The 17,253-nt window shown below is 33.2% G+C and overlaps 1 protein-coding gene across 2 annotated transcripts in view; it reads left to right on the top strand.

Annotated features, from left to right (window-relative positions):
* Positions 1 to 17,253, top strand: part of LOC148939978 (BUB3-interacting and GLEBS motif-containing protein ZNF207-like) — a 106,374-nt gene that overhangs the window by 83,941 nt on the left and 5,180 nt on the right. Inside the window, exon 7 of one of the 2 annotated variants that reach the window (XR_016143430.1) lies at positions 16,009 to 16,150. The exons of the other annotated variant lie outside the window; for it this stretch is intronic. The gene's annotated coding sequence lies outside the window, so the exon portion shown is untranslated. The remainder of the gene's footprint in view (positions 1 to 16,008; positions 16,151 to 17,253) is intronic. 2 annotated transcript variants of the gene reach the window in all.

Raw genomic sequence — 17,253 nt, 5'->3', positions numbered from 1 at the left:
CACCATTATAAAACCTTTTAATGCTTTATTATATATTTTCAGAACACAGTATTATTTTAGGGAATTATTTCGGTGAAACAGGCCCTCATAGGTGTTTGTTGTCTGAAACCTATAGTTTGGGATGAATAGTTTGCTATTTCAAGCTTTTCTGAGCTAAGGTTTCTTGGTATTTTATAGGTGTGTGTTGTCTGAAACTTATGATTTGAGGTATGTTATTTGCTATTTCCGACTTTTCATAACCAGATTTCTTAGTCTTTCGTAGATATGTGGTGTCTGACACCTATGATTTGGGATGTGTGGGTTGCTATTTTTTGACTTTTCTGAGCTGGATTTCTTAGCCTTTCATAGGTGTGTGTTGACTGAAACCTATGATTTGGGAATGAGTGGTTTGCTATTTTTGACTTTTCTGAGTTAGATATCTTAGCATTTCATAGGTGTTTGCTTTCAGAAAATTATGGTTTGGGAGGTGTAGTTTGCTTTTTGGACTTTTCAGAGCTAGGATTCTTAGTCCCTCATAGGTGTTTGTTGTCTGAAACTTCTAGTTTGGGATGAGTAGTTGGAAATTTCAGACTTTTCTGAGCTAAGGTTTCTTAGTATTTCGTAGGTGAAGCTTCCACGTCAGTTTTAAGTTCACCAAGACGTAAAAAATTTAAAGTTCAGTTCTAATTTTTCCATAGAAGATAGGAAAATTTATACTATTATTGTGATTATTTTCTATGAAGATAGAAAGTTTCACTTTAATTCTAAATTTTCTTAAATTCAGTTCCGACTTTTCTCAAAGAGATGAGAAAATTTAAAGTTCAATTCAAAATTTTCTCAACAAAGTCAAGGAAAGTTCAAGTTCCCTACTGAATTTTACCAAAGAACACAATTCAATTCTAATTTATCCAGAGAAAATAAAAATCTTCCACTTAAGTTCTTTATTTCACAAAGACATAAATAAATTTAAAGTTCAATTCTAAATTTTTCAGTGGAAGATAGAAAAATTAATACAATACTTGTGAATATTTTCACGGAATATAGAAATTTTTAGTTCAATTTTAAATTTTCTCAATGAAGTGAAGAAAAGTTCAAGTTCCCTACTGAATTTTACCAAAGAACACAATTCAATTCTAATCTATCCAGAGAAAATCAAAATCTTCCACTTAAGTTCTTTATTTCACAAAGACATAAAGAAATTTAAAGTTCAATTCTAAATTTTTCAGTGGAAGATAGAAAAAGTAATACCATACTTGTGAATATTTTCTCGGAAGATAAAAAGTTCTAGTTCAATTCAAAATTTTCTCAACCAAGTGAAGAAGAATTCAAGTTCTCTTTTAAATTTTACCAAAGAACACAATTCAATTCTATTTTCACCAGAGAAAATAAAAATCTTCTACTTTAGTTCTTTAATTCACAAAGACATAAAGAAATTCAAAGTTCAATTCTAAATTATTCGGTGGAAGATAGAAAAAGTAATATCATACTTGTGAATATTTTCACGGAATATAAAATTGTTATACTTGAATTTAAAATTTTATCTATGAAGTAGAAAAAAGTTCAGGATCTGCACAGAATTCTACAAAAGAACACAGTTCAATTCTAATTTTTCCAGAGAGAACGAAAATCTTCAAATTAAGTTGTTTATTTCACAAATACATAAAGAAATTTAGAGTTCAATTCTAAATTTTGCGATGGAAGATAGGAAAAGTAATACCATACTTGTGAATATTTTCCCGGAAGATAAAAAGTTCTAGTTCAATTCAAAATTTTCTCAACGAAGTGAAGAAGAATTCAAGTTCTCTTCAGAATTTTACCAAAGAACACAATTCAATTCTAATTTCACCAGAGAAAATAAAAATTTTCCACTTCAGTTCTTTATTTCACAAAGACATAAAGAAATTTAAAGTTGAATTCTAAATTTTTCGGTGGAAGATAGAAAAAGTAATACCATACTTGTGAATATTTTCACGGAAGATAAAAAAGTTCTAGTTCAATTTAAAATTTTCTCAACGAAGTGAAGAAAAGTTCAAGTTCTCTACTGAATTTTACCAAAGAACAATTCAATTCTAATTTCTCCGGAGAAAACAAAAATCTTCCACTTAAGTTCTTTATTTTACAAAGACATAAAGAAATTTAGAGTTCAATTCTAAATTTTTCGATGGAAGATAGAAAAAGTAATACCATACTTGTGAATATTTTCACGGAAGATAAAAAGTTCTAGTTCAATTCAAAATTTTCTCAACGAAGTGAAGAAGAATTCAAGTTCTCTTCTGAATTTTACCAAAGAACACAATTCAATTCTAATTTCTCCAAAGAAAATAAAAATCTTCCACTTCAGTTCTTTATTTCACAAAGACATAAAGAAATTTAAATTTCTATTCTAAATTTTTCGGTGGAAGATAGAAAAAGTAATACCATACTTGTGAATATTTTCTCGAAGAGATGAAAAATTTAAAATACTGTTCCAAATTTTTCACAGAAGATAAAAAAGTTCAAGTTCTCTTCAGAATTTTACCAAAGAACACAATTCAATTCTAATTTCTCCAGAGAAAATAAAAATCTTCCACTTAAGTTCTTTATTTCACAAAGAAATAAAGAAATTTAAAGTTCAATTCTAAAATTTTTCGGTGGAAGATAGAAAAAGTAATACCATACTTGTGAATATTTTCCCGGAAGATAAAAAGTTCTAGTTCAATTTACAATTTTCTCAACGAAGTGAAGAGAAGTTCAATTTCTCTTCTGAATTTTACTAAAGCAAATTCTTTCTTGAATTCGCCTCCTGGATAAATAAAAAAGACATTTCATTCAAGAAATTATGACAAATTCTAAGTAAGTAACAAACTGTTTCTTGAATCCTCCTCCTGAATGCACAATACAGTTATTTCATTTAAGAAATTACGAAAAAATCGTAAGCAAGTAACAAACTCATTCTTGAATACACCTCGTGGATACACAATGCAGAAATTTCATTTAAGAAATCATCAAAAATTGTAAGTAAGTAGCAAATTCTTTCTCGAATTCGCCTCCTGGATCAATAAAAAAGACATTTCATTCAAGAAATTATGACAAAATTCTAAGTAAGTAACAAACTTTCTTGAAGTTACCTCATGGATACATAATGCAGAAATTTCATTTAAGAAATTATGAAAAAATTGGGAGCAAGTAACAAACTCTTTCCTGAAGTCACCTCGTTGATACACAATGCAGAAATTTCATTAAAGAAATTATGAAAAAATTGTAAGTAAGTAGCAAATTCTTTCTTGAATTCACCTGCTGGATAAACAAAAAGACATTTCATTCAAGAAATTATAAAAAAATTCCAAGTAAGTAACAAACTCATTAATGTTCTCACGACTTAGATACACGATGTAGAAATTTAATTCAAGAAATTATGAAAAAATTCTCAGTAAGTAACAATTTCTTTCTTGAAGTAAACTCTTGGATACACAAAACGGAAATTTCATTCAATAAATTATGAAAAAATTATCATAAATTGTAAGTAAGTAGCAAATTCTTTCTTGAATTCGCCTCTTGGATAAACAAAAAAAGTCATTTCATTCAAGAAATTATGAAAAAATTCTAAATAAGTAACAAATCATTTCTTGAATTTATCTCATGGATACAAAACGCTTTATTGTTTTCACGACTTAGATACACGATGTAGAAATTTAATTCAAGAAATTATAAAAAAAAGGAAAGTAAGTAACAAACTCTATTAATTTTCACCTCATTTATAAAAAAAAAAGATATTTCATTCTAAAAATTATGACAAAGTTCAAAGTAAGTAAAAAACTCATTCTTGAATTCGATGTTTACATATACACTAAATAAAATGACGTATATGGGACCTCGAAATGTGATTAAACATGTTTTGAAACTAAATGTTATTTGCTTGCCTTTCCTTGGCACCTTTCCAAACGAGCGGGGATTCCCCAATGATTCCAACACATTGCAAAAAAAGTGACGTCTCTGTGTCGTCTCTGTGATGACACACACACATAGAGACGAGACACGCACAGACACGACACACAAACAGAGTCATAGTGAGAGAGATATCCACAAAGTTGGGTTGATCTAGGTTCACTTAGAGTGGCGCGCCGCTCTAAGTGAACCTAGATCAACCCAACTGTTACTTACTTTCCTTTTTTTTTTAATTTCTTGAATTAAATTTCTACATCGTGTATCTAAGTCGTGAAAACAATAAAGCGTTGTGTATCCATGAGGTAACTTCAAGAAAGGATTTGTTACTTATTTAGAATTTTGTCATAATTTCTTGAATGAAATGACTTTTTTGTTTATCCAAGAGGCGAATTCAAGAAAGAATTTGCTACTTACTTACAATTTATGATAATTTTTTCATAATTTATTGAATGAAATTTCCGTATTGTGTATCCAAGAGTTGACTTTAAGAAAGAAATTGTTACTTACTGAGAATTTTTTCATAATTTATTGAATTAAATTTCTACATCGTGTATCTAAGTCGTGAAAACAATAATGAGTTTGTTACTTACTTGGAATTTTGTTATAATTTCATGAATGAAATGTCTTTTTGTTTATCCAGCAGGTGAATTCAAGAAAGAATTTGCTACTTACTTACAATTTTTTCATAATTTCTTTAATGAAATTTCTGCAGTGTATCCACGAGGTGACTTCAGGAAAGAGTTTGTTACTTGCTCACAATTTTTTCATAATTTCTTAAATGAAATTTCTACATTATGTATTCACGAGCTAACTTCAAGAAAGCGTTTGTTACTTACTTAAAATTTTGTCATAATTTCTTGAATGAAATGTCTTTTTTATTGATCCAGGAGGCGAATTCGAGAAAGAATTTGCTACTTACTTACAATTTTTAATAATGTCTTAAATGAAATTTCTGCATTGTGTATCCACGAGGTGTATTCAAGAAAGAGTTTGTTACTTGCTTGCAATTTTTTCGTAATTTCTTAAATGAAATAACTGTATTGTGCATTCAGGAGGAGGATTCAAGAAACAGTTTGTTACTTACTTAGAATTTGTCATAATTTCTTGAATGAAATGTCTTTTTTATTTATCCAGGAGGCGAATTCAAGAAAAAATTTGGTTTAGTAAAATTCAGTAGAGAAATTGAACTTTTCTTCACTTCGTTGAGAAAATTGTAAATTGAACTAGAACTTTTTATCTTCCGGGAAAATATTCACAAGTATGGTATTACTTTTTCTATCTTCCACCGAAAAAATTTAGAATTGAACTTTAAATTTCTTTATGTCTTTGTGAAATAAAGAACTTTAGTGGAAGATTTTTATTTTCTCTGGAGAAATTAGAATTAAATTGTATTCTTTGGTAAAATTACGAAGAGAACTTGAACTGTTTAATCTTCTCTTAAAAATTTGGAACAGTATTTTAAATTTTTCATCTCTTCGAGAAAATATTCACAGGTCTGGTATTACTTTTTCTATCTTCCACCGAAAAATTTAGAATTGAACTTTAAATTTCTTTATGTCTTTGTGAAATAAAGAACTGAAGTGGAAGATTTTTATTTTCTCTGGTGAAATTAGAATTGAAATGTGTTCTTTGGTAAAATTTAGAAGAGAACTTGAATTCTTCTTCACTTCGTTGAGAAAATTTTGAATTGAACTAGAACTTTTTATCTTCCGGGAAAATATTCAGAAGTATGGTATTACTTTTTTTATCTTCCATCGAAAAATTTAGAATTGAACTCTAAATTTCTTTATGTATGTGTAAGATAAAGAACTTAAGTGGAAGATTTTTGTTTTCTCCGGAAAAATTAGAATTGAATTGTGTTCTTTGGTAAAATTCAGTAAAGAACTTGAACTTTTCTTCACTTCATTGAGAAAATTTTAAATTGAACTAGAACTGTTTTATCTTCCGTGAAAATATTCACAAGTATGGTATTACCTTTTCTATCTTCCACCGAAAAATTTAGAATTGAACTTTGAATTTCTTTATGTCTTTGTGAAGTAAAGAACTGAAGTGGAAGATTTTTATTTTCTCTGGTGAAATTAGAATTGAACTGTGTTCATTTGTAAAATTATGAATAGAACTTGAATTCTTTTCCACTTCGTTGAGAATATCTGGAATTGAACTAGAACTTTTTATCTTCTGGGAAAATATTCACAAGTATGGTATTACTTTTCATATCTTCCATTAAAGAATTTAGAATTGAACTCTAAATTTCTTTATGTATTTGTAAAATAAAGAACTTAAGTGGAAGATTTTTGTTCTCTCTGGAGAAATCAGAATTGAATTGTGTTCTTTGGTAAAATTCAGTAGAGAACTTGAACTTTTCTCCACTTCATTGAGAAAATTTTAAATTGAACTAGAACTTTTTTATCTTCCGTGAAAATATTCACAAGTATGATATTACTTTTTCTATCTTCCACCGAAAAATTTAGAATTGAACTTTAAAATTCTTTATGTCTTTGTGAAATAAAGAACTGAAGTGGAAGATTTTTATTTTCTCTCGTGAAATTAGAATTGAATTGTGTTCTTTGGTAAAACTCAGAAGAGAACTTGAATTCTTCTTCACTTCGTTGAGAAAATTTTAAATTTAACTAGAACTTTTTATCTTCCGGGAAAATATTCACAACTATGGTATTACTTTTTCTATCTTCCACTGAAAAATTTAGAATTGAACTTTAAATTTCTTTGTCTTTGTGAAATAAAGAACTTAAGTGGAAGATTTTTATTTTCTCTGGATAAATTAGAATTGAATTGTGTTCTTTGGTAAAATTCAGTAGGGAACTTGAACCTTTCTTCACTTCGTTGAGAAAATTTAAAATTGAACTAGAACTTTTTATCTTCCGTGAAAATATTCACAAGTATGGTATTACGTTTTCTATCTTCCACTGAAAAATTTAGAATTGAACTTTAAATTTCTTTATGTCTTTGTGAAATAAAGAACTTATGTGGAAGATTTTTATTTTCTCTGGATAAATTAGAATTGAATTGTGTTCTTTGGTAAAATTCGGTAGGGAACTTGAACTTTCCTTGACTTCGTTGAGAAAATTTTGAATTGAACTTTAAATTTTCTCATCTCTTTGAGAAAAGTCGGAACTGAATTTAAGAAAATTTAGAATTAAATTGAAAATTTCTATCTTCATAGAAAATAATCACAATAATAGTATAAATTTTCCTATCTTCTATGGAAAAATTAGAACTGAACTTTAAATTTTTTATGTCTTGGTGAACTTAAAACTGACGTGGAAGCTTCACCGACGAAATACTAAGAAACCTTAGCTCAGAAAAGTCTGAAATATCCAACTACTCATCCCAAACTACAAGTTTCAGACAACAAACACTTATGAGGGACTAAGAATCCTAGCTCTGAAAAGTCCAAAAAGCAAACTACACCTCCCAAACCATAATTTTGTGAAAGCACACACCTATGAAATGCTAAGAAATCTAACTCAGAAAAGTCAAAAATAGCAAACAACTCATTCCCAAATCATAGGTTTCAGTCAACACACACCTATGAAAGGCTAAGAGATCCAGCTCAGAAAAGTCAAAAAATAGCAACCCACACATCCCAAATCATAGGTTTCAGACACCACATACTTACGAAAGACTAAGAAATCTGGTTATGAAAAGTCGGAAATAGCAAATTACATACCTCAAATTATAAGTTTCAGACAACACACACCTATGAAATACTAAGAAACCTTAGCTCAGAAAAGCTTGAAATAGCAAACTATTCATCCCAAACTATAGGTTTCAGACAACAAACACCTATGAGGGCCTGTTTCACCGAAATAATTCCCTAAAATAATAATTTGTTCTGAAAAGATATAATAAAGCCTTAAAAAGTATTATAATGGAGGCTCGGGAGTCTTTGGGGCGTCGGGGGCCCCTTTGGGAGCCTAGAGAACCTTTGAGGACCGGGGGTTCCTTCGGGGTTGGGGTGGGGGATCGGAGCCCTTTGGGGTTGCGGTAAGGGGACCTCACAACACTGTTCAAATGGAACTTGTGTATTATAACGAACACAGAGTTTCACCCTCAAGTCCTCTTCTAAAATCAACTCTTAAAATGTCTCTAACTGTTTCACCGAAATAATTCCCTAAAATAATAATTTTTTCTTAAAAGATATAATAAAGCCTTAAAAAGTATTATAATGGGGGACTCAGGAGGCATCGGGGCGCCGGGGGTCCTTTGGGGGTCCAGAGAACCTTTGCTGTCCGGGGGCTTCCTTCGGGGTTGGGGTGGGGGGATCGGATCCCTTTGGGGTTGTGGTAAGGGACCTCACAACACCGTTCAAATGGAACTTGTGTATTATAACGACCACAGAGTTTCACCGAAATAATTCCCTAAAATAATAATTTGGTCTGAAAAGATATAATAAAGCCTTAAAAAGTATTATAATGGAGGCTCAGGAGTCTTTGGGGCGCCGGGGGACCCTTTGGGAGCCCAGAGAACCTTTGAGGACTGGGGGCTTCTTTCGGGGTTGGGGTGGGGGGATCGGAGCCCTTTGGGGTTGTGGTAGGGGACGTCACAACCCTCTTAAAATGTCTCTAACTGTTTCACCGAAATAATTCCCTAAAATAATAATTTGTTCTGAAAAGATATAATAAAGCCTTAAAAAGTATTATAATGGGGGACTCAGGAGGCATCGGGGCGCCGGGGGTCCTTTGGGGGTCCAGAGAACCTTTGCTGTCCGGGGGCTTCCTTCGGGGTTGGGGTGGGGGGATTGGAGCCCTTTGGGGTTGTGGTAAGGGACCTCACAACACCGTTCAAATGGAACTTGTGTATTATAACGACCACAGAGTTTCACCCTCAAGTCCTTTTCTAAAATCATCTCTTAAAATGTCTAACTGTTTCACCGAAATAATTGCCTAAAATAATAATTTGTTCTGAAAAGACATAATAAAGCCTTAAAAAGTATTATAATGGGGGACTCAGGAGGCATCGGGGCGCCGGGGGTCCTTGGGGGGTCCAGAGACCCTTTGCTGGCCGGGGGCTTCCTTCGGGGTTGGGGTGGGAGGATCGGAGCCCTTTGGGGTTGTGGTAAGGGACCTCACAACACCGTTCAAATGGAACTTGTGTATTATAACGACCACAGAGTTTCACCCTCAAGTCCTTTTCTAAAATCATCTTTTAAAATGTCTCTAACTGTTTCACCGAAATAATTGCCTAAAATAATAATTTGTTCTGAAAAGATATAATAAAGCATTAAAAAGTATTATCATGGGGGACTCAGGAGGCATCGGGGCGCCGGGGGTCCTTTGGGGGTCCAGAGAACCTTTGCTGTCCGATGGCTTCCTTCGGGGTTGGGGTGGGGGGATCGGAGCCCTTTGGGGTTGTGGTAAGGGACCTCACAACCCTCTTAAAATGTCTCTAACTGTTTCACCGAAATAATTCCCTAAAATAATAATTTGTTCTGAAAAGATATAATAAAGCCTTAAAAAGTATTATAATGGGAGACTCAGGAGGCATCCGGGGCGCCGGGGGTCCTTTGGGGGTCCAGAGAACCTTTGCTGTCCGGGGGCTTCCTTCGGGGTTGGGGTGGGGGGATCGGAGCCCTTTGGGGTTGTGGTAAGGGACCTCACAACACCGTTCAAATGGAACTTGTGTATTATAACGACCACAGAGTTTCACCCTCAAGTCCTTTTCTAAAATCATCTCTTAAAATGTCTCTAACTGTTTCGCCGAAATAATTCCCTAAAATAATAATTTGTTCTGAAAAGATATAATAAAGCCTTAAAAAGTATTATAATGGGGGACTCAGGAGGCATCGGGGCGCCGGGGGTCCTTTGAGGGTCCAGAGAACCTTTGCTGTCCGGGGGCTTCCTTTGGGGTTGGGGGGGGGGGATCGGAGCCCTTCGGGGTTGTGGTAAGGGATCTCACAACACCGTTCAAATGTCTCTAACTGTTTCACCGAAATAATTCCCTAAAATAATAATTTGTTCTGAAAAGATATAATCAAGCCTTAAAAAGTATTATAATGGAGGCTCAGGAGTCTTTGGGGTGTCGGGTGGTCACACAAAATCAGAAAAAATGTTCAATGTTCCTTTAGTAGCTATGCAATTAGATTAAAAATGAATATATTTATGCAGAGTTTCAGGTAGCTATGGCTAAGTTTGCTAAAAGACCAGTTATTTTCTTGCGAAAACACACAAAATCAGAAAAAATAACTGAACCCCCCATGGAACGGTACCCCGGTCTAACCGAAACCCCGGACAACTGAACCCCCCATGTAACTGAACCCCGGTATAACCGAAACCCTGTACAACTGAACCTCCGTGCTACTCGACCCCATTTAACTAATCCCCGTGTAACTGAATCAGTATGTAACTGAACCCTCGTGCAACTCAACTCCCTCAAAACACTTTTCAGCCATTTCTTGTTAATTTTTTTTATTTCTAAACTATTTAAAATTGACAACACTGTGCAAATCATCACTTGTGTATTATACGGACCACATCGGCGAGGTAAAGCTAGGTCAAGTCACAATGTCATTCTATCGTTACTTTTCAATTAAGCTATTGAATACCTCCTACCAATGTCTCTTGTAGGCGTCAAATCTATTAAGTATCTGAGCATATTCTTTGTATTGTTGATGCAAGCATCCCATTCTTTAATTACCCGTGAGGCATTCTTCACCATCGCAATACCTTTACGCAAATACCTTTTCGCAAAAAATTCGCAAATCTCGTAAACTAAAGAAGTAATTACCCTTTTCAAAAACATTAGTCCTTCTATTAATAAACCCATGAAACGAAACCAGTCTGATAGCGTCACATAATCTCGCTCCTAGTTCCAAAAATGGAATGCATGTAGCGTTCGTAGTAATAGGTTTAAAAACCTATTAGCCAAGTTAAAAAAAAAACCTACTAATCAACTTACAGATGAATGACCACAGATTTAACCTAAAAAAAAAATTGTATATCATGAACTAGAAATCTACGTCAGAAAAACTTGTCCTTAAACTACGTAAGTCTCTTGGCAAAGGTGTAATGCCCTGTAGAAAAGAATACCTACCAGAAAAACCTGTTTGGTACGGGGGCGTACGCAAATAACATGGAGATTGCTATACGTCTCCGCAAATTCATTATACCTATTCTACTATAGCCCTAGAAAGCGCGACTGAACCACACTTTTTGCACAACCTGCTGTTTGAAATACTGTCAGTCAGCCGGGTACCTAAAACAATCCGTAGGCAATTTCTCTTCAAAACATCTAGCAAATCTTCGTCCGTTTTTCGGAGCGCCCATGCTTCAGAACCATATTTGACCACTATTATCACTGTAGCTTCCAATATTCTAACCCTGGTTGGCAGACTATCTTCCTGCACTTCCAAACTTTTTTCAACTGTGACAAAAAAAACACCCTGAGCCTTGATACTACCAAGATAGGTGAAGCTGTCCACTTGATCGATCTTTTCGTTACCCAGCGTCACCTTTTCATCTTCACTTATTCCTAGCCTTAGCGACTTAGTCTTCTTAACATTAATTTTCAAACCTATTCTAACTCCCTGAACTCGCAAACCTCTAAAAGATCGTTTATTTTTGCTCACACTCTCATCTAGGATATTTAAATCAAAACAGCATAACCTAAGTCCAGGAAACTGTTTCTTCCCCAATTGATTCCGTGTTCCCCCGTTACCTTTTCTGTGCTCCTTAAGACAAAGCCCATCAAAATGATCCATACAAAAAGGAATAGAACCTAACCCTGCTTTACTCCTGATTTAATACGAAACCAGCTGCTAACCTCATTTCCTACCTTAACAGCATCAGTGTTATTCTCATACATACAACTAATTACTTTAATGTATATGTCTGGTATACCATATAAGGATAAGACCTTTGCTAAAGCTCTTCTATCAACAGAATCGAACGCTTACTTACAATATATAAAACTGAGAACTAAAGGTGCTTCACAGGTCAGGTACTTCCTTCTAAGAATGACAATTTGGTCTACACATCCTCTACCCTTCCTAAAACCGCACTGTTCTTCTCTTAATACTTTGTCTACAGAATCTTTAAGTCTAAAAAGTGTCATCATACTAAGTAATTTTCTACCTACAGAAACCTAGCTAATGCTTATATAATAACGCACTCATTCTTATCATTTTTCTTATACAGTTGTTTAATTAGGGTTTTCTTAAAATCGTTAGGTGCTTCCCCTTTTTCAAAAATCAAATTCATAATCTTAAGTAACTTATTTTTAACCTCAGAGCCACCATATTTAAGAAACTCATTTACCACACTATCAGCATCCTGGGCCTTATTATTTTTAATCCTTTAGTACTGTCGCTAATTCTTCCTCACTAAACAAATCTTCCTTCTCTTCCAGGGTATCATAAACTTTTTTTTTTGCTCTGTATTTTTTCCTGCAATTTTATCCCAGTTTAGCACATTCTCAAAATGTTCTGCCCTTCTCTTTTTAATTCTTTACTTATTAATTGTAGCTCCTTTCCTATCTTTAACTGGGACATGTCCGGATTGACTACTCCCTTTACTATTATGCCGTCTAGCTACATCTTCCAGATCCTCGGCAATTTTATCAATGGTTTCCACTTGACACCTCCTAAATTCATATTTTAATGCTTTCTCCACTTTCTTTACATTCTTCTTATTTTCATATGGTCTATCACTCAGACAATTCTTGTACAAGCACCTTCACCTCTCTATTAAACAAAGCTTTTTCACTAATATACCTAGCATCCTTCCTAACTTTCATCTTAAGACACCATCAGCAACTTCACAATTTTTTTTACTAGGGTGGTAAAGTGGGTTAGAGGGGTAACACTAAAAAGGTTAATGATTGTCGATCATGTAGGTTTGTATTGTACTCTTCTCATGCTTCCAGTATTTCTACCCCAGAAATATTGTTTGGTGCCATGTTCTACTTTATTATGTTTTTTTTTAGACAAATTTACAGAGAGCATGTATATATGATCAAGAGCTTTAAGATACTAATTAATAATCTAATTATAAATGAATATCTGATAGTCTAATTAATAAAATCTGATAGAACTGATAATCTAATTAATAAAAACGTTTTAGAGATTATAAAGTAAGAATTTTATTGTTTCACTATATTCTTTTGGTAATGTGTTGGTCTGACATTAATTTACTTCATTGCTGTTTTGGGGAAATTATTGTAATAAATAAAGATAACCATCCTAATGTTAAAGAAGAGGAGAATGTCATAGTTTTATTTCGTTATTTTCAAAAATTTGGGAAATGCCAAATGTATTCTGGTGGATGAGAGAGCCAAGTTTTCACAGGCATTTTTAAAAACAAAAATTTACTACGAATAAGATATCCACAAAAGGCTTCAAGTCCGTGACACAGTAATGTGTTTCTCCATTGCTTTCATCTCATCATGCTTTGAACTTCTTTGTCATTGGGTAGCTTTATTAACCTAGGCCTATCTGGTTGTAAAAGATTTGACAAGAGTTAAATAAATATAACTAACTATACATATCTTTGCGATGTTGTAGGAGCCTGCTGCTTCTGCTAGTCAGCCCCGATTTATTAAACTAACCAGAGGGATGGAAGGGAGAGTATAAACGAGGGAGGATTGTAAAACTTAGGTTTGAGACTTTCGACCTTGAAAAGTATGAGGATGCCCTTTTCATGCCCCCTAGCCTTTCAACTCCAGATAAGGCACCAAAAGATGTCATTTTTGGCATCATACGGCACTTTGTGACGGGGTTATTAAAACGAATTTGTAAAAAGCACGTAGATATAAAAATTAGCTTTTAGATTAGACTTTAAACAACTCTCTATGATGTGGCAGGAGCCTGCTAGTTCTGTTAGTCAGTAGACGATTTATGAGAAATATTAAGGAGTCTGGGAGAGAGAATACATAAGGGCGGAATTCTACATCTCGGATTTAGGGTTTTCAACCCTGGAGATCATGATACCCTTTTGATTCTTCCTAGCCTTTCCATTCCAGAATCTGCACCCAGTGTATTTTTGAGTGTCTTATGGCACTCTGTGATGGTGTTATCAAGTCAAATTCATAGAAAAAGACTAGATATAAAACTCAGCTTTCAGATGAATCATTAAGCCGCTCCCTATGATTTCGCTAGTGCCCTACTAGCAAAAAAAAAAAAAAATGACACGAGAGCTACCCATCCAAAAATTAATTTTCCTTTTTATTCAAGGTAGGGGCTGTAATTTTCCTCCAATTAGTTTTTCGACAGTAGAGATTCCAGTAGTGTACCTTTCAATTCGATTAGACGCCATTTTTAAGGGATTTCAGGCTCTTTTTTTTCAAAATTCCTTTAAATTTGATTTCAAAATATTATTTTACTGTTGAGATTGTTCGAAATAATAGTTACCATTCCTGAATCAAATAAGAATGTCAATTTATCTCCCAAAATGTTTTTTTTAAGAATTTTGAAACTTTGGATTACTGTGGGCCGTTTCAATTCGTCAGGAAATTTTTACCACGGCAATCTTTGCAGGATTTACAATCCTTTTTAATTGTATCTTTATTTCGAAATTAGTGAGCTTGAAATAAGCTACGCAAGGAGTTCCATAAATGTTGAGCTTGGTATGGAATTTTTATGGAATAGGGAACTTAAAAAAAGATAATCAAAGAGGATATCCATTATTTACAATAAACAAAGGAAACAAGAAGACAAAATACAAAAATAATTGGTAGTATGTTGCGCATGTGCCTGTAGCTCTATGTTACAAAAAAAGATAAAACACTAGCGATGCACTGAGACATAGAAACTATTATCCTATGCTGTAACATAAATGTTTTTCCAAGATTAAAACGACTTCGATGTAAGAAGACGAGTTCAAAAAGCCTAATGATTGACTAAGATGTCAGGAAAGAAAAGGAATTGGTTATCTAACCGATAGATCACGAAAACCTAAAATTAGAAATTGAGGAATGATAATTACTCAAAATTGTGTCAAGGGCTAAACAAAAGGAAAATCTGTTCTTTAGCATGGCTTAATACTTTTCGCGCGTAGCTCTGATATTCTGTCAGTTCATCAATCAATGCATCAGTAGCATTTATTTTACTTCTTGTCTAAGTGTAAATTCTTTCCAGTTTTGAGTCTTGGCTTAAAAATTTGAGAGCATTTTGACCTAGTAATTCGGTCTATATATAAATGTTGAAGTGCCAAGGACAGTGAAAATGAAGTCTGAATTAGTTAAGTTGCAACTTATATAACCATACATATCTTAAAAAAAGGAAAAAAATTTAAAGAATTCAATATTTTAATAAAAAGACCTTCACATTTGCAGTTATGCAGTTTTTGAAGAAGCAGGCAACAAATTTAAAAGAGAAATGTAGGTGAAAATTCAGCAAAAGAGCTAAAAAAAATGTGGCACCAAATAGCTTGCAGATTGCAAACGTTTGAATTTCTGCCGACCGAAAATGTTGTTAAATTTGGTTCATTTATTTTGCTTATTTATTTCCACGGTTTAACATGGCAACACTAACAAAAATGTGATATTTCCCTAACAACATCATAATTTTGATATAACCAAAAGAAAAAAAAAATCACGGGTTTCAGGTATGAATACACCTAAGCTGGATTCGGGGGACAAAAGGTTTTATTTTGATATCCTAGGTACTTTAAGTGTCAAGTTGAAATGATATCATTGAAGTGATTCCTCTTCCAAGTGTCTTTGTTGTTTAGCTAAAGCAAAACGCTTTTTTTTGGCTTAAAAAAAGCATTCCCTCTGATTCAAAAAAAAAAAAAAAAAAAAAACTGATGTAAGGTAATAATGGCATCCGATATATTACAGACTGCAAAATTTAATTACGAATATTGTAAAAGCTGATTTTGACAAAAAAAAAAATAATTTTAAAACCACATTGCTTACTGGTATTTTTTCGTTTACTTTCCTTTATCTATCTTCTATTACGTCTACTTTGCTATTTTACTAAGTACTTACTTCAGTTGGATTAGGTGTCTAAATTTTTTTCTTTTTTTACTTGTTTCTTTTTTTAAAGAATTGTCGCCCGCCTTACAATCTCGTTACACCTAATCTTTCACAATAAGCTGTTTTATTTTTCCGGCTAATTTGATCAGGTAAATTTGACATTCATCTTTACAGGAGTGTCAAAATAATAGATCTACCTGTATGGAAAAATGAGATCCTCCACTGTATTTGCGAGGACCTGGTTTACCTTCGTACCATCTGAATAAGGAAATACCGTTATTCCATCAAAGCCATCTGTTATATCCTTCAAAAGCAGGTTCGTCTGATGTATGTTAAATAAAGTAAATACTAGCAGCATATAAAGCATTGTTGATGATTGTGACAAAGGCGCAGAGGGGTAAGAGAGAGGGGTAGTTTTCTTCACCCTAATTATTTTTTAACTTGGCCCCCCCCCCCGTACGTAAGTGCCTCGAACTAAGAGTTATGTCAAGAAAGAAAGAACAAATGTAGAGTCGAAAATAATTATCTATAAGACACACCAAAGATAATTCTTCTGGCCCCAGGGTCCCTAGCTTGAGTTTATATTTCAAAAATACAAAATTTAAGGGCTAGACAGACGTACAATTCTTACGAGAGTTGGGAGAGCAAATGTATGTGAACGAGAGGCTGACCTTTTTCAATAGTAAATCAGTGTTTTCTTGGTAAAAATTTTTAACTTTTAAGGCAAGAACATTTAAAATGAACAGAGTTTTTTTTAGTTTACCTTGGTAGTATATTTCCTTTGCAAGTTTTTGGTATACTGTTCTTCTTCAGACCTATAGTTTTAATGTTTCAACGTGAGATATTAAGTTTTTTATTATTAGATAACTGAAAACCAGCTTTATCCATTTGGTGGAATACATTTTTGACATATATCTTGCATAAGATTGGAAAATACATGGAAAATTAGTTAATGAAAATTATGGGGAAAGGGATTTTTTTTTTTTTTTTTTTTTTTTTTTTTTTTTTTTTTTTTTTTAGCAACTTCAGATCATTCTGTAAGAAAAAGACTAATTTTTATCATAATTTTGGTTAGAGAATAAATAGATTTGAAACTAATCAATCCAATGAATTGATTTTCTTGCTCTTTTGGTACAAGTTACAGCCGTGGGCTTGTCGCAAAATCGCACATTTCAGAGGGAGCATGTACATTAAAAAAATCCCAACTGTCGTTGGATGAATGTATATTTTCAAGAAGTATGCATTTTATTTTCCAGACTCGCTGTCAAAATATTAAGTTTATTTAAGTATAGCTCTCTGAATAATAGAAGCGTAAGGAATCTAAAATCGAGAACTAACTTAAAATACCATTTCTAGGTAAAAAAAAAATCTGGCATCACACACCCATATTGATGAAATCCGTCGGTTTTGAACTGTAAG

This window comes from Artemia sp. Qi Xiang Cuo, chromosome 20 (genome assembly GCF_049724085.1).
Source record: "Artemia sp. Qi Xiang Cuo chromosome 20, ASM4972408v1, whole genome shotgun sequence".
Classification (NCBI taxonomy): domain Eukaryota; kingdom Metazoa; phylum Arthropoda; class Branchiopoda; order Anostraca; family Artemiidae; genus Artemia; species Artemia sp. Qi Xiang Cuo.
Note: the sequence above shows the minus strand (reverse complement) of the source record. Positions and strands in the feature narration are given on the sequence as shown.